Genomic DNA, 23,038 nt, shown 5'->3' with positions numbered 1-23,038 from the left:
TTGCAAGGTTATAGTGAAATGAAAATGAAAATTAAGGACTAATAGAGGAGTATTAGAGGACTTTAAAAGAAAATAAGAGAAAAAAATTTAAAAAAGAAAAAAAAATTTTTATTAAAAAAATAGTAAAAATATATGAAAATGAAAATGAAAGTTAAGGAGCAATAGAGGAGTAATAGGGAATTTTAAAAGAAAATAAAAGAGAAAAAGTAAAAAAAAAAAAAAAAAGAAAAAAAATTTCTTTGTAATTAAAAAAAAAAAGTAAAAATATATTTAGGAATTTCTCTAGAGCTGTTGCGGGCAGTGTGGGTTCAGTTCAGTTTCAGATATCTCCTTGTTCCAGCTTACACTTCTCTATATTTGTAGGCCCCTTCCAGTGTAGTCGGTGTTACCTACAGGTATTTTAATCTGTTGCACCTGTGACTTCTAAAGCAGTTCCCTTTGTTTGTTTGGCTTCTGTTTTCTGAGTCTCTTCACTGTCTAATTTCTGCCCTGACACAGGCAGGCAGAGGCGGTCTCTTGTTTAGGTTCACTTGTTCAGTCGTGCTGTGGGGAGGGAGGGGTGCTGCAGACAAATGACACTGGCCTGTGTGGGGAGGACCCGCAGTGTTCTGGCCACACTGGGTTTGCCCCCGCTCGTGGCGCGTGCTTTTCCCGTCTACACTGCTCAGGCTCCAGGCTGCTCTCCAGGGAGTGGGCCCTGAGTTATGTGCGGTTCCAGTTTTTGGGTATTCCACAAAAGTGCAGACTCGGTTGGGCCTGCATTTTGTGCCTTCCCTGCCGGAGCAGCTCAGGCAGCCAGGAGCTTGACGGGCACACTCTCCCTGGTGCGGTGCGCCTTCTCCCCTCCGCGTCCCAGCCTCAGTTTCCGCGCTAGCCAGTCGGGTGCGCCTTGTGTCTGTTTTGGGGAGCTGGTCTCTAGCCGTGACCCTCCCAGCAGATGTCAACCATTCAGAATCTCAGGAAGTCTTTGGTTAGAAACTGGAGGCCTGTTTGCAGTTTGGTAGGGGTGCCGTCTCTGGGGCCGAGTTTGCCCCTTTCCCCTCACCCCTGCCTCCTGCCTCCGGTGGGGGATGGGCCGGTCTGCCGCCGGCTAGCTCTTCTCTGGGATCACTCAGTTCTTCCTTTGTTCTGTGAACCAGCCAGCAGGGTGTTCAGGCCAGTTAATTTTCTCTCTCTCTTGCTATCCCACAGTTTAAGTTGCTATCTCACGTTAGCTCCCTCCGATTGCCCTCAGGGCATTCAGGCCCGGTCCTTACCCTAAGCAATGCCGCCCGCTCCTCTCCTTTCCACCCCCACTTGATGGTGGCGGATGTGGGCATCTGGGGTACTTTTCTGCTGGCAGTTGCTTTTAGGCATGTAATCTGTGGGTTTTATTTATTTTTCCTCCCAGTTAGGTTGCCCTCCAAGATTCAAAAACTTCCCCCAGGCCCGCTAGTGAGAGGGTTTCCTGGTGTTTGGGAACTTCCTCTATTACGACTCCCTTCCTGGGACGGGTCTCCGTCCCTAGCTCTTTTGTCTCTCTTTTTATCTTTTATATTTTGTCCTACCTCCTTTCGAAGACAATGGGCTGCTTTTCTGGGTGCCTGATGTCCTCTGCTAGTGGTCAGAAGTTGTTTTGTGAAGTTTGCTCAGCATTCAAATGTTCTTTCAATGAATTTGTAGGGGAGAAAGTGGTCTCCCCGTTCTATTCCTCCACCATCTTAGCTCCTCCTCAGATAGTTTCTTATGATTGTCAATTTTTAAAACATATTCTAAATTCTCAATGTTAATGTTAATGAAGTCTACATATCCTGAAGAGGAGTGATCATCTAATCTAAATATTTGAGAATATAGTCACCTACCATAACAAGTATGCTTTGAACTATTTAATTAGGTGCCAACTAATTAATCAATTGGTATTATTGCAAATTGGTATTATTGCATCTTGGACAGATGTAGACCAGCTTTTTAATACTACATTTATTTTTGTTAGGTGAAAAAGGAAAAGATAATTACACAAAATTATCTTATATTTGTATTTTCATTCTTGATTTTGACAATGGAAACATTGGAACATGCACAGTGACACTCCTGTGAAATGAAGGGAAAAGTCCATGTAGCTTTTAGAAGACTACCTAAAAGAAACATATGGACCCATTTTATCCTGTTTTTGTGGATACCAGTAGCATTAATGTGGAGGAATTGGGTTGTATATTTGGATTTGTAATACACTGGCAAATGTATGATAGCAACAATAGATGTGGTACCTGTGGCAGAATTAAGGATAAAAAGTTAGAAAAACATTTTTTTCCAAAATTAACTTTTAGCTGTAACTCTAAAGGCAATGAAACTCCCGAATATAAAAAGAAAGTCACTAATCATATAGGAATATTTCTGTGAGTAATCTATTGGAAACTCTGTTCCTCCAATAATGCTGTCAAGTGGAATCTGGAAATAAAACATATCCTGTGTTACCACTAGCAACTAAAGGATAATCACTGGTTAAATGCTTCATGTACGTGAAAAGCCACATACTACAAGTCCAGAGGAATGAGTCACCACTCTTGCTGTTTCTAGAAGATGACTCATTAGTTCCATTTATTTCACACAGAGAGAGCAGAAAATGAAGAAAAGGGAGGAAAAGAGAGACTTGAAAGTAACTATTATGTTTTCTATCTTCACAGTGTATTTATTTCTACTCCTGTAATACAAACCTGATTGTGAAAAGGAAATAAAACAAGGATACAAAGTATAGAGTCTATCATACATGTCATACCTAACAGAGCAAAAGTATTTGGAAAAATCTGGCAAAACATCTGATTTAAGTAAGAGGTTTCCTCCACCCCTTTGTTTTAGGTTCTATCTAAGTACTACTTTTCATGCGGAGAAAGAGGTATATTCAGAATCATCAAAGACAGCAATTCTCTGAAATCTCAAATTTTCCCCACAGCTGTCTCACATTCAGTATCCACAGTCGATGAAAATCCTGCTTTAGTTTGTATTTCTAATGTGTGCATAGGTTAAAGAATTTTGAGAAATAGTGTTCTAAATGGTTTCCCCTTTATCTCTGGAAATGTCAGATACTCAAATAATCATCACACACATGACTAAATTATTGATTGTTATTATTATTATTTCTCTATTATTTCCAACATCATGTGAAATAGAGAAATAATTTTTTTTTTTTTTATTTTACCCTCCCTCCCATTCAATGAAATAGTCAAATGAAAATACTGAAGGCCAATGGAGTGAATCTTCACTGGAGTGCATCATCACACTGAAGTAAGAATAAACAAAAGCATCTATATGTAACACGTTGGAGGAAGGAACTTCATCTTCTTAACTAGGCATCCAAGGAACCAGGGAGCACAGCTGGAGGTGAGCAGCAAGCAAGCCAGTGAAGCTTTATCTATATTTACAGTCACTCCTCAACATTTGCTTTACAGTGTCAGTGGTGATCAGATCAGCGGTGGCATTAGAAATGTAATAGCACTTGAATCATCCTGAAACCATCCCCCCTGCACCTCCCCTCCATGGAAAAATTGTTTTCCAAGAAATCAGTCCCTGGTGCCAAGAAAGTTGAGGACCTCTGCTCTTAACACATCAGTATAGGAAGGTGGTTAATTGAGAATGTGAAGGAATAACATTTAGATACATTATCTTGATTTCTTGATATGGATTTAACAGGGAAGAATGAAAGTTATCACCCTATCTGCCAAAGAATTAACCATGACTAGAATTCCCAGGGATTTGGAATCTCCTTATCCTCATGGACTTTGGAAGGAAAATAGTTTCCTAAGTTTCTCATTAGGGTCAAGCCAAAGTAAGACAATATTTTGTTTGTTTTGAAGGTCCAGACACATCTAGAGCAATGTTTCAACTGCTAAATCAAAATCATTAGTGAATTATGAAGTCAATTTGTTATGTACTGATCAACACTAAAAAGAAAGAAAGGAGTAGAATAGAATGAAACGGCACAACGTGGAAAGTATTATCATGAATCGCTTATTATAAGGTAAGTATCATTTTGTGAAACTTTAGCTTATAGTGCTATGTGTGTGCATGTTTGTATGAATGGTGTAAAAATGTAATAGGTTGGTGGAAACATAATTAAGGTTTCACACCATGAATTTCAAATCATTATAACTAGGCTCAACACATCTGTATTAATCAAAATAGAAACCACTAAAATCAACACATTTTTGCCAATGAGAAGTAAGTTTGCTTATTCCTGCAGCATAAATCCATGCTTTGGAATCTGACTCTCTTGGAAAGCATTTTCTGCATCCTGCTGGTTGTGGAAATGTTTTGCCTGAAAAAAGTTGTCAAGTTGCTTGAAGAAGTGGTAGTTGTTTGGTGAGAGGTCATGTAAGTATGGCAAATGAAGCAAAACTTTGTAGCCCAATTCATTCAACTTTTGAAAATTGGTTGTGCAATGTGCTGTCAGGAATTGTCATGAAGAATTGGGCCCTTTCTGTTGACAGCTGCAGGTATTGAAGTTTTCAGTGCATCACAAAGATTTGCAGAGCATAGTTATCAGATGTAATGGTTTCGCTTGGATTCAGAAAACTGAAGTGAATCAGATCAGCAGCAGACCACCAAACAGTGGCCATGACCTTTTTTTGGTGCAAATTTGGCTTTGGGAAGGGCTTTGGAGCTTCTTCTCAGTCCAGCCACTTAGCTGGTTGTTGCTGGTTGTCATATACAATCCATTTTTCATCGCATGTCACAGTCTGATCAAGAAATGGTTTCTTATTATTGCATAAGAATAAGAGAAGACATCCGGTCCCATAACTTCATGGTAAATAGACGGGGAAACAATACAAACAGTGACAGACTCTTTTTTGGGGCTCCAAAATCGCTGCAGATGGTGACTATAGCCATGAAATTAAAAGACGCTTACTCCTTGGAAGGAAAGTTATGATCAACCTAGACAGCACATTTAAAAGTAGAGACATTACTTTGCCAACAAAGGTCCATCTAGTCAAGGCTATGGTTTTTCCAGTAGTCATGTATGGATGTGAGAGTTGGACTCTAAAGAAAGCTGAATGCCGAAGAATTGATGCTTTTGAACTGTGGTGTTGGAGAAGACTCTTGAGAGTCCCTTGGACTGCAAGGAGATCCAACCAGTCCATCCTGAAGGAAATGAGTACTGAATATTCATTGGAAGGACTGATGCTGAAGCTGAAACTCCAATACTTTGGCCACCTGATGCTATAGAATTGACTCATTTGAAAAGACCCTGATGCTGGGAAAGACTGAAAGCAGGAGGAGAAGGGGATGACAGAGGATGAGATGGTTGGATGACACCATCAACTCGCTGGACATGAGTTTGGGTAAGCTCCGGCAGTGGTGATGAACAGGGAAGCCTGGTGTGTGCTGCAGTCCATGGGGTTGCAAAGAGTCAGACATGACTGAGTGACTGAACTGAACTGAAGATAAGACAACACATCAAAACGACAATTTTTTTGATTTGCAGTCAGCTCATGAGGCACCCACTTATTGAGCTTTTTTATCTTTCCATTTTGCTACAAGTGCCAAATGACTGTAGAATGGTCAAGGTTGAGTTCTTCAGCAACTTCTCTCTTAAGTCTTCTGCATTGACAGGTGGGTTCTTTACCAATGCAGGAGACTTAAGAGAGTATGGTATTCCTTTATAAAAAATATTTCACTATTTATTTATCTTTCTCTAGTCAAATATTGGAATGTTTCTAATTTCTGGGTATTACAAACTGTGCTACAACAAACATCCTTATACACACCTTCTGGTTCTTTCGCTAGGTCATGGTGTTTGCATGCATTCTACTTTAGTCAATACTGCCACATAGTTTTCCAAAGTTGTACCAAGTTACACTTGCAAACAGCAGTAATGAGAAATCCAGTCTTTCCTTATCCTTGTCAATATTTGCTATTGTCTTTTCCATTTTAACAATTCTGGTGTTGTGAGTGGTATTACCTTAGGTTTTTAATTTAGCTTTCTTCAGTGACTAATGAAGTTTAACACCCTTTTATATATCTGTTGATTATTGGATGTATTCTTTCTTAGATTCTAGTTCTAGTTTTTGGTCCTTTTTTTTTTAAAGTGTCATCTGCCTATTTCTTACTGATTTGTAGGAGTTACTTATATATTCAAATTCTTTATACAATGTTCACAAATTGGGGTTTATCTATTTTAATTTTTTGAAAAATACTTTAAATTGAAATAAATTTACTTATACACACATGCACACACTTACACATACCACATGCACAAAGTAGTTGGTCTGACCTAAAGAGGTGGTTGCAATTATCAGTCCTGGAAGGAACACAAGAGCTTTGGGTTTTCTAGATCATAGAGTGTGCTTCAATCCTCTCAGATGCGTCTATGGTCACAGAAGGGGCTAGCATGGTCACAGAAGGGGCTGACTCCATGGGACATGAAAGAAGTCAGCACCAATTGCCATGGTCTCAGGGCCTTACTGAAGGTGCCCATTATTGAAATGGTCATCGGCAAATGAGATCATTGAAATTAAGAACAATGTGGTGCCCTTTCTCATTTCACTAGGTTTTCCAAAACCTTGTATTCCCGTGTGATGCAGGGATAAGAGAGAAAGTGCTGAAAACACTCTCAGGTTAAATTTACTGCTAGTCTCAGAGTGTGAATTTTGAGGTAAAAGTGAATCCAATTATAACTCTAAAAAATATTTTATCTCTCCTGTGTTCACAATGTAATTCTAATAGCTGTCAAACAAAAAGAGGTAATAACATAATTGTGCTAAGATCTTATATCTCTGCTCCTCTATGTTTTCCTTTGTGGGTGATAAGTCATAGATAAAATAGAAATTCAAATTCAATGGAGGCTTAATATCTATTATAATGTGACTTAGGAAAAATCAGTGAATAATTCAGTGAGTCAGTTCTTACACTCCTACTAACAGGATCTTGCTAGGATTAGAAAATGTTTCACAAGTCTTTTTTATCCTTGAATATGGTGTCACCATTCCTCTCTATATTATTTTAAAAAGGAGAGAGAATAAAATGGTCACATTGGCTACTGTAACTAATTTTTTTTCAATAAATTATCAAGAAATTTGTAGGGAGAAAAATTAAGATCTGTGTTAAGGTCAAGAGGTCAAAACCTGCTTTCCAGGTTCAAGGAGAGCAAAGCATCTATTTAAATCCAATGTTGTGAAATTTCAGATTTCCTAATGCTAGCTTAATTACCATACATTTTGTACACAAATTCTTTTACAAGCTTTAGTAATTTGTGCTATCATAATGATTTCTTCCTTTATATCAACCAACTTGCAGCAAAACTTTGTGATGAGAAAAATACATATATATATATAAACTAATCTCATGATGATATTAGTTTGAGTAATAAATATTTATTCAAAACTCCAATTGGCAAGAACACTTGTTAATTGCTGGTAAGGAATACAAAATGCAACTACCTTTTGGAAGATAGCCTGACAGTTTCTTAAAAAGTTAAACATAGTGTTAGGATACAGTCCAGTGATTGTATGCCTAGATACTTACTCTAATGAGTTAAGAAAATTATTTTATCACAAAAATCTGCACACAAGTGATTAGAGCAACTTTATTCATAATTGCCAAAATTTGGTGGCAACCTTTAATCAGTGAGTGATGAACCATTATACATCCATACAGGAATTCTCAGGTCATGCTACTGGTAAAGAATCCACCTTCCAATGCAGGAGATGCAAGAGATGCAGGTTCCATCCCTGGGTTGGGAAGGTCCCCTGGAATGGGAAATGGCACCCCACTCCAGTATTCTTGCCTGGAATATTCCATGGGCAGAGGAGCCTGGCAGGCTATAGTTCATGAGCCACAGTTCATGGGGCCTCAAAGAGTCAGACATGACTGAGCGACTGAGCATACACACACACACACACACACAATGGAATTTTACTCAACAATAAAGAGAAATATGTTATCAAACTAGGAAATGTCATGGAAGAATCTTAACTGTGTATTGCTAAGTGAAATAAGGCAGTAGGAAAAGGTTATATACTGTATGATATTAACTATATGACATTTTGGAAAAAGCGATCTCCAGACACTGCAAAAATATCAATGGTTGCCACGAGTCTGGGAGAAGGGTAAAAGAATAGGTAGGTGGAGTACAGGGGATTTTTAGGACAGGGACTTTTTTCTATACTATCATAATGTTATATGTATGATATTTTGTATTTGGCAAAATCCATAGAACTGTACAACATCAAGAGTGAACCCTAATGTAAATTTTTGTATTAGCTAATAATTATATATCAATAGATGTTCCCCAGTTATAACAAAGGTACCACACCAATGCAAGAATAAATAATAGAGGAAACTGAGGTCAGGGGAAGAGGGCTTTATGGGAACTCTCTATATTTTCTATTCCATTTTTCAGGAACTCTTAAACTGCTCTAAAAACTAAATTTATTAATTTAAAAAAAACCGGTTGACTATATAACAATAGATTCACACCTTTTAATTAAATAATAATGCTATTTTCAACTTCTATTTGAATTCAATGGATTAAATAAATAATTTAAAACAATTCTTTAAATAGGAACAACTAGAAAACTGGATCCCCATTTTATATCATATTAAAAATATTTTCAGATAGACCTAAGATTTAAATGGAAGCAAATATATAAATGGGCTTCCCTGATGTCTCAGCGGTAAAGAATATACCAGCAAGGCAGGAGACTTAGGAGATGCGGGTTCAATCCCTGGGTCAGGAAGATCCCCTGGAGGAGAAAACGGCAACTCACTTCAGTATTCTTGCTGGGAGAAACCCGCGGGCAGAGGAGTCTGGCAGGCTACAGTCCATGGGATCGCAGAGTTAGACACGACTGAGTGACTGAGAATGCACGCACAAATATGTAAATAACATACATAATCTTTGGGCTAGGAAACACTTACCCATGCATGGAAGTCTAGTATGATTAAGAGAGAGAGAGAGATTTTAATACACACAAATAAAAGTACATGTGGAAAAATATAAATAAAATCAGATTCTCACTAAAAGTTCAAATCTTATTTTCATATATTAAGAAAAGGCTGATATGTATACTACAGCAGGAGCTTTTATAAACTGTTGAGAAAAAAAAAAATCAAGCAACCTAAACAGCTATAGAAATGAGGGGGAAATGTGAATATTCAGAGATGCAAATTCAAATGGCCAAACCATGGATCTGTGTGAGAAATTTCTCCTTGTCCAAAAGGTATTCCTACTTTCCTCCTGCTTACTCCTCTCTGTTGACCTGATCTAAATGATGTAGCAGAATTGGGAGTAGATGTTCCTATGGTTGTTGGCGAGGCAGTGGATGGGTCCCAACGCTTCCCCCATGAAGATGAGGGATGCCTTATCATCCCTGTAGAACCGTAGCTAAAGATTACGACAAGCTCCTTGGCATGCACCCTCAAGAAAGTGCAAGTCCTGAACTACTAGCAGTTGAAAAAGAAATTTATTTCACCAACAGAGAGTAAAAAACAAATTTTGTTTGCACCATTTCGGATAAGGAAGTGGTGGACATTAGAATAAGCTTTTGACTGATCATTGTCTCCTAGTACCCTAAATATTGATTATTATGAAGAATTTAAAAGCTATTTTGACTAAAGTATGTGGTTATCTGCTTATCTGACTTTGACAAGGTCCTGAAGCAACTTTACTTTCTTATTGCAAAACATATGTTACTGTAATTTCAGGGTAAAGAGTTTTGCAACAACATACCATATTTTTTCAACATGCAAAAGAATGGCATGGGATTTCAGACTGATTTTAATAACTGAATGATTCAAAATGTCTTTCAATGCCATAATTGTAAAAAATTGTTGATATGACTCCTGTATAGCTAGCTAGTATATAAAAATTATTCTTTTAATTTTTATATATTTTATAGTTTTTGTACATTCATATTATGGAAGGTCATGAAAACTGTCATAAAATAAGTATCAAAATACAAGACCAAAAAGAGGAGAAAAGTTGCACACTTTTTATAACCAAGATCATCTTTAAGCTCAAAGCCAAACATGCAAATTCTAACATTTTCCCTAAATCTGCTACATAACCAGGAGTCTTTTGGAGAGACTAAAAATAAGCAAAGTGTGAAAAGGAAACAATTCTAAATTCCATGTGTGTTAGCCAGGTTCAGAAGAACCCCAAGAAATTTAAATTCAGCTAATGAGTTTATAGTGAGCAATCCAGAGAATTAAAGATCCTGAGGCTTCAACAACAGCTCTTCTTTCTATTTGAAACTATATCCCATTGCCTGGTTAAGGTTTTGCATTTTTAAGAGGTGGTGGCTGGTGCTTGCAATATGCACATTTCAGTCTAATTTCCATCTGCGTGAACAACAAGTCAGATGCCTGGAGCTGAGGCATATTTACTGTGGACACAGGTAACTTTGCTTAAACTACCCTAAGTGTAAAGAGAATAAAGGCTTAGTTGAGTAAAGAGAGAGTACAAAAAACTCACTGGGATTAGAAATGATGGGTTAGGCAAATATCTTCTTTGTAGCATTTGATATTTGCAATATGGAAATGAAATGCAGATCAGAAGAACTGCCTCTTGGACTTCTTAAAATGTAGTCTCCTAAACTTCCTTTAAACGAAAACATCTAAGTTACATTTCTATGTAGCTTGAGTATACTAAGTTTAATATCACTATGAAGTATTTTTTTAAAACTCTATAGATGGAATTTTGTGAAAACTAGTACTGCATTGAAGAGAACTATTGTATCACGACTGTCACTACCATACAGGAGACTTTTTGAGAAAAAGTAAGGCAGAATCCATTTTGTGAACAAACCGGTTTTGCAGAAGGAGTCACCGAAGTTCAGAATGTCTAACTGCGGTTTGATGAATCATGGCTTTAAAATTTGCTCTAGGGTGGGGAAGAGGGGAAGGGAGATTCGCAGGGAATGGCGTGGTCCTGTCAGAACTTAAGTAAGAAAAAGATAATACCATGCCTTTTCTTGAAATACCAGTATTTTTCTTTCATAGGCAGTTTGAGTTTAATGTGACCCATGCTGGAAACTGAAACATAAGCTCTTAAAAATAAACACAGAAGCTTTTTTTTTTTTCCAAGTTATTCATTTCACTTTAAGGGAAAATGGTAGAAAAGTCACTCTCCCCCCTCCCCCCTCCTCCCCGCCCCCACCCTTGGCCCGTGGGAGGGCACTCAGGTGTGCTTAAAATACTTACGTCTTGAAGATGCTGCAGTGCTTAATAATTTATGTAAGGTTATTTCAGCTACTGAAACATACCATTCTTTATTTCTGTTGGTCTCATGAAAGCTCAGGAAAGACTGTAAGACTGATTTCTAGCGCAAGGCATTCTCTGCCTTTGAGCTTCTCTCTGTGGAAATTCTATTCATATTTTTAGACACAGCTCAAAAGCTAATCCTCTACAGCATAAGTTCAAATCTCTACAGAAAGGAGTGCTGCTTCTCAGGAAAGCAAACAGCACATTTGTTGGACCTTGAATACAGAATCATTTTAATTGAATGTTTAGTATACCTATTTTTAAAAATAATTTTATTTATTTATTTATGGATTTTTGGCTGTGCAGGGTCTTCATTGCTTCTTGGGCTTTTCTCCATCGTGGTCAGTGGAGATGACTCTCTAGTTTCAGAGCATGGGCTTTTCTTGTTGTGGAGCCTGGCTCTAGAGCACAAGCTCAGTGGTTGTGGTACACAGACTTAGTTGCTTTGTGGCACGTGGGATCCGCCTACACCAGGGATTGAACCCATTTCTCCTGCGTTGTCAGGCAGATTCTTTACCTCAGAGCCATGAGGGAAGCCCCTAGTGTACCTATTTTTGTATTGTTTCTCTCACCTACTAGATCAAGTTTCTTCAGGATGCATTCTTATTCAGCCTCAAATTGTCCACAGGGTTTTCCACATTGTAGGGGCACACACACTAACAGTCAAACATTTATTCAATTACTTAGCAGAATGAGTCAGCCCTATAGTCACTATGTGTGAGCCTTCCAACAGATGTTAGCAATCTTTTGTACTAGGTCCTCTTCCAAGCACTGGGGCTTGGTGAAACACAAGCCAAAATCTACCATCCTTACAGAACTGACATTTTAATGACACTCGTTGTATTATGTCAGAGAACCTACTCCAAAAAGAAAACTTACACTCTCTGTCTCTATAGAATTTTTAAGTAGTCTACTCATTAATAGTGGAGACTTTGAAACTGCACTTTTGCCTTATGAGGTAACTGCAGGCAACAGATCATGTTTGGAAGGTTGTCTGATAGTTTAGGTTGGTCTCTTATAAACATAGCCAATATCTTTGATTTTTTAAAAAAAGCTAAAGTACATTGATCACATAAGGCAATGAAAATTAAAGCTTTGAAAGCATCTAAATTCAATTCTCTGTCCTCTGTGGACACACTGTGAAGAAATCACATCTACCCCTCCATAGAATGGATCAGAAAGGGTTATGAGAAAAGAGAACTTTGAAAAAGGCAGGATCAGCACCATGTCCAAGGGTGAAAGTCAAATTCAAGAGGAAGTGCTTGTCCCACATGGGCCCATAGAAGCAGAAGCACAGAGAGGAGGATTAGAAGACAAACCAACTAAAGCTAATCAAGGTAACTCTTAACAGTAGAGAAGCAAAAGGCCAGACTCTTCAAATCTGTGTAAAGGGCCAGAACAGGATGGATGGTATTAAGCAAGCAAGCAAAGTCGCTCAGTCGCGTCCGACTCTTTGCAACCCCATGGGCAGTGGCCTACCTAGCTCCTCCGTCCATGGGATTTTCCAGGCAAGAATACTGGAGTGAGTTGCCATTTCCTTCTCCAGGGGATCTTCCCGACCCAGGGATTGAACCCAGGTCTCCCACATTGCAGGCAGACGCTTTACCCTCTGAGCCACCAGGGAAGCCCCATGGATGGTATTAAGGAATTATTAATACTTACTGAGCTCTTGCAGGTAAGAGTGCTAAGTCGCCTCAGTCGTGTCCGACTCTTTGCAACCCCATGGACTGTAGCCCACCAGGCTCCTCTGTCCATAGGATTTCCCAGGCAAGAGTACTGGAGTGGGTTGTCGTTTGCTTCTCCAGGGGATCTTCCTGACCCAGGGATCAAACCCACATCTCTTGCGTCTCCTGTACTGCAAGCAGGTTCTTTACCACTAGCACCACCTGGGGAGCTCTCTGGGTAAAGGTGAGGAGGCTTTACTGAGGAAGAGGGGAGAGGTAGGTTCAAGACACAGAGGGAAGATCTTGACAAGGTAAGCACTGTGGAAGCCTCAGCAACTCGCCAGGGGAAAATAGCATTAGAAGTAAAGAAAGCTTTTCAACTAGTTTGTTGTCTTTTTATAAGTAAATTAATGTCTCTTTCATATAAATAGTATCTGTGGTATTGTTGATTTGTGCTGTTACATATAAGTCCCCTGGATAAGTCAGGTTTGCTAGTGCAAACACTAAACTACAACAAGCTCAGTCAGAATGGGGAAAATAGAAGAGGAGAGTATTAGGTTTCTCAAGAACGGATCTAGCCCTCAGACTCTTAGAACTAGAAATTTGAAAGCTGTTTGAAGTTTCTTTTTTTCTCTCTTATCTCTGCATTAATCAGACCAGCTTTTCTCCTAATGGTGGGAAACTTGACAGACAACATTCTTGTCCTTCACACTTCTCATCACTTGTCTATCAAAGAAGCATTGCTTCTGTCTCAATGTTGGGGAAAATTACTGGAAGGGTGGCTATTGGCATATTTTGGATCAGTCACTTATTTCTGAAGCCAACTACAGTGGTCAGAGAGTTAATTTACTGTGGCTGAAAGACCTACCTAGAACCAATTGGTTGATTTTACCCAAAAGAAGGTAGGGTTAATCTTAGCATCAGTAAGAATGTTTCTCAGACAAAGCAATAAATGTCCACAGCATTCTTTCAGGGAGGAAATCCACTGTTTTCCTCAGTGTCTCCACTTTTATTGTCTGGAAAGTTTTAAAATACTTAACTTTTAGCCTAAAATGTATTGCCTTTATTTTTCCCTTTGGTATAGCTGGATAAATGTCTTCTATAGTCTATATAGTGATTTATGGATAATAGGAACTTTTAAATGTAAGTAAAATTTTTGTACATTTTTGTACAAAAAAATCAAATCCTACTTTCAGTATAAATAGCATTCAAGTTAAATTTGTTTAATTCTTTAAGTGATTGATATTTCTACAAATATAAGTTTGTGATCAGTGCCATGAACAAATAAGGCCTATTTTCTTTTTACAATTGTCGTAAAACCTCATTTCATTTATTCTTTATTGTAGTGAACTATTGTGAAGGTGAGGAAAATATAGGCCGTATCAATGTACAACTGCCAACATGCCCTTTTTGTTGTTCTTTCATTTCTGTTACTCTGGTCACAAGCCTTATATGATACATCCCTATTTGCAGAGTCCATTATGTAATTCTCTCATTTTAATCATGGTTGACTGCCATATACTTTCTCGTGTATGTGTGCTCACTCATTCAGTCCTGTTCACCTCTTTGCACCTCTTTTACCTAGGGACTGTAGCCCACCAGGCTCCTCTGTCCATGGGATTTTTTTCAGGCAAGAATACTGGAGTAGGTTGCCATTTCCTTCTCCAGGGGACCTTGCCGACCCATGGATTGAACCCAAGTCTTCTGCTTGGGAGGTGGATTCTTTACAACTGAGCCACTAATCTGGGTTATAATATTTAAACTTCCTTTAAAAGAAAAGCAAAATCTAAAATAAAAGCATTTGTTTTGTTTCAAGAAATAAAGATGTTTTTCCTTTTTAAAAAAAGCAATCATTTTATAAAGATTGCTACCTTGCTTTTCTTTATTATTTTATATATATTATATATATGATACAAAAATGATATAATATTATTTTATTTATTATTGAGAGCATTAACCAACATCTGTCATTTTTAGTCTTATTTTTCTCCTAATGGTTGATCTTTTCATTTTACTTTTTTGATGCCCAAAGGTAATGAACCACTTTCATATATATTCATAGATTATAATTGTACTATTATAAAGGAAAATGAGGATTTCAGGTAGAAATCTCTCTGCAGAAGAAAATGTATATGTGTGTATATATTATATATATTCTGTCAGTGCTAAGAATATACATATATGTGTGTGTGTATATATACATATATATATGAAGTAAAATAATAGAACAATTTCTATTTTTAATTGACCCGTTGAAGTAACTGCCATGTTCATTAAAAGCCTATTGTTGCCCTGGCTCTGTACCTGTCCTTCAGATAAAATCTTATTTTGCAGTCTCGGGAAGAAACTCTTTCCTTCAGTATCTTTTCTGGGGGAAAAGGCAGAACATGTTTTATAAAGTAAAAATATAAGAGTTTCATCTCTTGGTTTAATGTCTAAAAGACCTAAAAAAGTGAAGATAATGCAATGATTAAATATTATTTTTGCTTGTTTTATTTTATTTTTCCCTTCTATTCTTCACTCAAGAACTAAAACCCTGAAGGTTGCCTCTTCCTCTCCCATTCCGTCCTCAGCTTCACATGTATCCTCGGCCAAACCAGACCAATTTCTCTACCATTTAATACAAATAATCTCTGTTCTGGCTCGTGCACAATTGCTCATTCTGTTTCCAGTAAAGACACTCCCCTTTTCCCCCATAAATCTTTGCATTCTTTAAAGTGCAGCTGAAACCTATAGTATGTACTCCTTAACTTTCTAGTTCATTCCTTTGAGTAAACAATCATACTCTTGTTTATATTAGTACTTAATAGTTCCTTAGTCTTAGAAACTTCTTTAGAGAGCCAACAGACTTTTCAAAGCTTCTTTAATTTAAACCTTAAAAAGATACAGTTAGAAATTATTTTTCTGTTGATAAAAGTGAGGTGAGGCTCACAGGATTTCTTTTTTTTTTCTTCTAAAAGAAAAGTGAATTGTGACAATATTTGAACTTTGTTTAAGACTACAAATGACGTTCCTGCCTACCACAAACAGCATAGTTCGCAGTAGTTGTTCCAATTGTTATTCACATGTTCCCATTCAGAATTAGGAGGAAAAATGAGAAAAATCAAACTATGACTTAAGAGGAAGATGGAACTGAATTCCTTTTTAAAGAATTTGGTATGAATATACAATTACTTGTATGGTTTTCTGTGTAATTGTGTGTTTTATATCTATCTTCCCTAACAGATTATAAGTTCCCTGATTTATTTCTTATTAGTTCCACTCCTCAGCACAGTGCCTGGACTACAACACGCACTTAATAAGTTCTTGTTAAAGGAATAATGAATGATAAGATATCTCTATATTAGAATGAGCTCATTTGTCTTAGGAATTCTTTAATAATAAGGTATCAAACAGAACAATCTGGTTGACTTTCTGTGATTGGAAAGCTGTTAATCTTTTGAGCTCAAAGGAAATCTACTAGCCCTGCTTGAACAGAATAAAGGTGAACCCATACTTACTGTTAAATAATACAACACAGGTGCTGTGACTGAGTAACAGATATGGACAGTTTTTATCTCTGAGGTCAATTCTAGTGTCAGTTTCTATTTTCTAACATTCTTTTTTCTCCCTTCATTTTAAAATGAATTTTTGTTTACTGTTAATGACATGATGATAGTAATGAAGAATGGCTTTCTTCCCCAATAACCCATTGTAGACTCATCATTAACTAACAAAATTTGGAGCAAACAGAATGGGATTTAGAAGGATATCTAAGTAAGGAAAAAAATATTATTTGTGTATAATTTTTAAAAACAGAACTGGAAGGTAAAGGAGGATGGAGAGGAACATTCTAAGGGTGAAGCTCACTGAGAGAATTAAGGATGAAAGAAGCTCTGTTAATACTCCCCCGACTTTAAGTTCCTGAGTAAATAAATCCTTTACACAGTACCAGTGTAGAGTTGTCTGAAACTGAATAAGTAAGGAGGGAATTCAGTCCATCATGGTAAACCTGAATTAAGACTTATTTCTTTAATACTCTGGCTATTGCTGATATTAAGTACATCTCTGACCAATCAACAGGATTTATCTACCCATGATTCTGAACTTTGAAACGTAAAACTTTACAAGGCTTTGTCCCTAGGTGGGCAGGTGGCAGAGTAATGGTACCATTGTGTTTATTTATGGTTGACTAGCTGAATCCTAGTGGTTTAAGACTGAGGCTCAACAGAAACCAATCTATAGGACACTCTCAGGCACTACTGATATTCCTGAGACAAGCTTGAATTTTCCATTTGCCTCAAATGGAAACCAAGGAGAGTGGAGAGGTGTTTCATAGCCCCAGTAGAAATGCTTTACATCCCTATCACAATGCTTTATCATTTAAGTTTTACAACACTGAATTGGTTCCTTTCTGCTGTAACACAAATGTGTAAGTGTGTCTGCATGTGTGGGCATCTGTGTCTGTGTGTGTGTTTAACACTTACTCAATGTCTGGGTTCCTAGATAGTAGTAACTTCAATTTTCTCAGTATTTTTGACAATGATAATGGACAGCGTTTCCTTTGGAAAAAGTTTGAACACATTGGAATAGTGGACTCCGCTATAGGATCTGGCTCAGAGGGAACTGTAGTTATCATGTTATATTCATCTTGCCCTCATTCTTGCATAGATACTTAGTTTTCACCAAGACTAATAAGGCAAATGTTGATTCAGAAAGGTACATTTACTTTTGGTCATTATTCAGTTTAAATTATTCATTTTACCTAGAAAATACATTAGAATGGTACTTACTAAAACCAGAAACATAAATAATTCACCATATTTATAAGACAGCTCAGATAAGGTGCTTCAAACCACTTTGTTGGTTTAAGTGGAATATTTAAAATACTTATAGCTAGGCATATATATTATGTTGCTTATGTTTGAGTATGTATTTTAAAGTTGTCTTCATGCCAAGAATCATGTTACTGTTCAAATGAAGTGTATGATTGAGCATCTAGAATCTTATCTTCTGACTGTGCTTGATTCTTGACAAAGCCATCATGTGGGCAGGGATATTAAAAAGTGCCTAGAGCTTTCTTTTCAATCATGTAACTATAAAGTTTTTTAAGTGAGAGAGATGGAAGTGAAATCCCAGCTGCTACATCCATCAGGGGTGAAATTTTCTATTGGTTTTACACTTCAGGGCTTGCAAAACTTTTTCCACATATATTTATTTCATCCACATAATTATATTGTGAGAAAGATTGGGCAGGTAATATTGCACATATTTCAAAACTGAAATGCACTGAAATTGAGATTAAGTTAAAGTGAATAATTAATAGAGGAGTCAGGACTTGAATCTAGATTTATAGTGCAGATCACAATGCCCAATTTGACTTAGCTATTTGGAGGCATAAAATTATCTACAATTCTAAATTAAAGACTGACAAAAATTTAGAAAGACAATTTTTGATTGACAATAAAATAAAAACATGAGACTGGAATGTGAGGGCTGTAGTGACTACAAACCTACACATACACCTACCATGTAATACTGATAGACCCACAGGCATCCACTTTGTTTCCCTTCTTTAGGAGGGTGGGGAACCTCAAAAGGACACTCATGTTTCTAACTACTACATCATTATTCAATTTCCTGTATGATTCTTGAAAAACCAGCTCTTCTGGAGTTAGCACTCATGGCATGTTCATACTCTTCAAAGTTTTTTTTTTCCTTTTTGAAACTTTTGTTCTTCTCAGTAATTTTTCATACTTGACATTTGAGACAAAGCTGAGTGATGAAATAATGAGATGGTTTGATTCATTCTTTGTCTTTATATGAAAAGAATGCAGTGCAAAGGCACCATACATGCCTAGTTTTTGTCCACTAAAAATCTTTTCTCTGCGTTGATTGCTCTTGAACTTCACTGTTTTTCTTGATTTTCTTTGACTTTGTCTCTGAAGTTCTTTTATCCTTGAATTACATCTTACCTTTCAGTTTTTAGGTTGGAATTTTCTTTCATTATATCTTGGATCCTATGTCATGAAATCATTGAAATACTTGGGTTCCAATTTTCTTAGAGTTCCTTAGAAATAAATATATAAGCTGACTCTCCAAACAATTTTCTTTGATTTTTTATTTCAAATAAGTTATAATCCCCACAAAACTGTCAAGAATATGTTTTATTGATTACAACAAATATAATACACAATGTCCTTATTCCATCTTCAAAACAAACCAACCAGAAAACTACAGAAGCATAATATAAATCAAAAGCATAGATATCATGATTTACTTTGATTTCACAGGTATTGGAGAATAATCCAACTAAAATAAACTTCAAAATACTCTGCCACTTTGTATGTGCAATATATTTAAATAACTGATGATATTTTGGATTGGAATTTATGTTTAATTCAGCTTTCTAGTAATTTATAAAGTTTCTTTTTTGGGGGTATTTCTTTTCATTTTTTTCTTTTTAATTTATTGTTTTATTGAAGGATAATTGCTTTACAGAATTTTGTTGTTTTCTGTCAAACCTCAACATGAATCAGTCATAGGTATACATATATCTCCTCTCTTTTGAACCTCCCTCCCATCTCCCTTCCCACCCCACCCCTCTAGGTTGATACAGAGCCCCTGTTTGAGTTTCCTGAGCCAGACAGCAAATTCCCGTTGGTTATCTATTTTACATATGGGAATGTTAGCTTCCATATTACTCTTTTCGTACATCTCACCCTCTTCTCCCCTCTCCCCATGTCCATAAGTCTGTTCTCTATGTCTATTTCTCCACTGCTGCCCTGTAAATAAGTTCTTCAGTACCATTCTTCTAGATTCTGTATATATGTGTTAGAATATGCTATTTATCTTTCTCTTTCTGACTCACTTCACACTGTATAATAGGTTCTAGGTTCATCCACCTCATCAGAACTGACACAAATGCATTCCTTCCTTTGGATGAGTAATATTCCATTGTGTATATGCACCACAAATTCTTTATCCATTTATCTGTCGATGGATATTTAGGTTGCTTCCATGTTCTAGCTATTGTAAATAGTGCTTCAATGAACAATGGGATACACGTGTCTTTTTCAGTTTTGGTTTCCACAGGGTATATGCCTCAGAGTGGGATTGCTGGGTCATATGGTAGTTTTATTCCTAGTTTTTTTTTTAAGGAATCTCCATACCATCTCCCATAGTGGCTGTATCAATTTGCATTCCCACCAATAGTGCAAAAGTGTTCCCTTTTCTCCACACCCTCTCCAGCATTTATTGTTTGTAGACTTTTTGCTGATGGGCATTCTGACTTGTGTGAGATGATATCTCATTGCAGTTTTGATTTGCATTTCTCTAGTAATGAGCTATGTTGAGCATATTTTCATGTGATTATTAGCCATTGTTAGTATGTCTTCTTTGGAGAAATGTCTGTTTAGGTCTTTTCCCCACTTTTGATTGGGTTGTTTGTTTTTCTGGCATTGAGTTGTATGAGTTGCTTGTATATTTTGGAAATTAATCCTTCATCAGTTGTTTCATTTGCTATTATTTTCTCCCATCCCGAGTGTTGTCTTTTCACCTTGCTTATAGTTTCCTTTGCTGTGCAAAAGCTTTTAAGTTTAATCAAGTCCCACTTGCTTACTTTTGATTTTATTTCCATTACTGTAGGAGGTGGGTCATAGAGGATCTTGCTTTTATTTAGGTAATCAAGTGTTCTGCCTATATCTTCCTCTAAGATTTTTATAGTTTCTGGTCTTACATTTAGATCTTTAATCCATTTTGAGTTTATCTTTGTGTATAGTGTTAGGAAGTGTTCTAATTTCATTCTTTTACATGTAGCTGTCCAGTTTTCCCAGCATCATTTATTGAAGAGGCTGTCTTTGCCACATTGTATATTTTTGCCTCCTTTGTCAAAAATAAGGTACCCATAGGTGCATGTGTTTATTTCTGGGCTTTCTATCTTGTTCCATTGGTCTATATTTCTGCTTTTGTGCCAGTACCATACTGTCTTTATGACTGTAGCTTTGTAGTATAATCTGAAGTCATGAAGGTTGATTCCTCTAGTTCCATTCTTCTTTCTCAAGACTGCTTTGGCTATTCGGGATCTTTTGTGTTTCCATGTGAATTGTGAAATTTTTTGTTCTAGTTCTGTGAAAAATGCCTTTGGTAATTTGATAGGGATCACATTGAATCTGTAGATTGCATTTGGTAGTATAGCCATTTTCACAATATTGACTCTTCCTATCTAGGAATATCTCTCTATCTGTTTATGTCATCTTTGATTTTTTTTTTTTCCTTTGTGTCTTATAATTTTCTGTGTACAGTTCTTTCATCTCCTTGGGTAAGTTTATCCCTAGATATTTAATTCTTTTTGTTGCAATGGTGAATGGGATTGATTCCTTAATTTCTCTTTCTGATTTTTCATTGTTAGCATATAGAAATTCAAGTGATCTCTGTGTATTGATTTTGTATCCTACAACTTGCTAAATTCACTGATTAGCTCTAGTAATTTTCTGATACTATCTTTAGGCTTTTCAATGTACAGTATCATGTCATCTGCAAACAGTGAGAGCTTTACTTCTTTTCCAATCTGGATTCTCATATCAGACAAAATAGACCTTAAGATAAAGAATATTACAAGAGATAAGGAAAGACACTACATAATGATCAAGGGATCAATCCAAGAGAAAGACATAGCAATTGTAAATATCCAACATAGGAGCACATCAATACATATTGAAAGTAAGACAATAATAGTAGTAAACTTTAACACCCCACTCACACTAATGGACAGATGATCAAAATAGGAAATTAATAAGGAAACACGTCTTGAATGATACATTAGATGAGATGGATCTTATTGATATCTTCAGGACATTCCATCCAAATGCAGAAGAGTAGACCTTCTTCTTAAGTGCACATGGAACATTCTCCAGGATAGACCACATCTTGGGTCACAAATCAAACCTCAGAAAATGTAAGAAAATTGAAATCGTATCAAACATCTTCTCTGACCACAACGCTATGAGACTAGATATCAATTATAAGAAAAAAAAGTGTAAGAAACACAAACACATGGAGATTAAACATCACGTTTCTAAATAATCAACAGGTTGCTGAAGAAATCAAAAGGGAAATCAAAACATTTCTAGAAACAAATGACAATGAAAACATGACAACTCAAAACCTATGGGATGCAGCAAAAGCACCTCTAAGAGGGAAATTTATAGCAATACAATCCTACCTCAAGAAACAAAAAAGACATCAAATAGACAACCTAACTTTACACCTAAAACATCTGGAAAAAGAAGGGAAAAAAAATTAGTAGAAGAAAGGAAATCACAAAGATCTGAGCAGAAATAAGTGAAAGAGAAATGAAACAATAAATAGTAAAGATTAATAAAACTAAAAGCTGGTTATTTGAGAAGATAAACAAAATTGACAAGCCTTTAGCCAGACTAATTAAGAAAAAAAGACAGAAGAATCAAATCAACAAAATTAGAAATGAAAAAGGAGAGGTTACAACAGACAATGCAGAAATACAAAAGATTATAAGAGACTATTATGAACAACTATATGACAATAAAATGGATAACCTGGAAAAAATGGATAGATTCTTAGAGAAGTTCAATCTTCCAAGACTGAATCAGAAAGAGATAGAAATTATGAACAACCCAATCACAAGCACTGAAATTGAAGCTGTGATCAAAAAACTCCGAAAAAACGAAAGCCCAGGACCAGATGGCTTCAGAGAAGAATTCTATCAAACATTAAGAGAAGAGCTAATGACTATCCTTCTAAAACTCTTTCAAAAATTTCAGAGGAAGGAATACTTCCAAACTCATTCTATGAGGCCACCATCACCCTGATACCAAAACCAGATGAAGACAACATGAAAAAAGAAAACTACATGCCAGTATCACTGATGAATATAGATGCAAAAGTCCTCAACAAAATTTTAGCAAACAGAATTCAGCAACACATCAAAAAGCTCATACACCATGATCGAGTTGGGTTTATTCCAGGAATGCAAGGATTCTTCAATATATGCAAATCAATCAATGTGGTACACCATATTAACAAATTGAATGATAAAAACCATATGATAATCTCAATAGATGCAGAAAAAGCCTTTGACAAAATTCAGCACCCATTTATGATTAAAACCCTTCAGGAAATGG

At 36.5% G+C, this 23,038-nt stretch overlaps 1 long non-coding RNA gene across 2 annotated transcripts in view; it reads left to right on the top strand.

The window, feature by feature from the left end:
- The first annotated feature begins 12,509 nt into the window (after positions 1-12,509).
- Positions 12,510-23,038, top strand: part of LOC133048923 (uncharacterized) — a 47,955-nt gene continuing 37,426 nt past the window's right edge. The window contains exon 1 of one of the 2 annotated variants that reach the window (XR_009691150.1): positions 12,510-12,572. This is a non-coding gene — a long non-coding RNA (uncharacterized LOC133048923). Of the gene's footprint in view, positions 12,573-12,688; positions 12,911-23,038 lie in introns of those variants that run through there. The other variant, XR_009691149.1, reaches the window with a different exon arrangement.

This window comes from Dama dama, chromosome 29 (assembly GCF_033118175.1).
Source record: "Dama dama isolate Ldn47 chromosome 29, ASM3311817v1, whole genome shotgun sequence".
Taxonomy (NCBI): Eukaryota; Metazoa; Chordata; class Mammalia; order Artiodactyla; family Cervidae; genus Dama; species Dama dama.
This window is presented reverse-complemented; position numbering and strand designations above follow the sequence as displayed.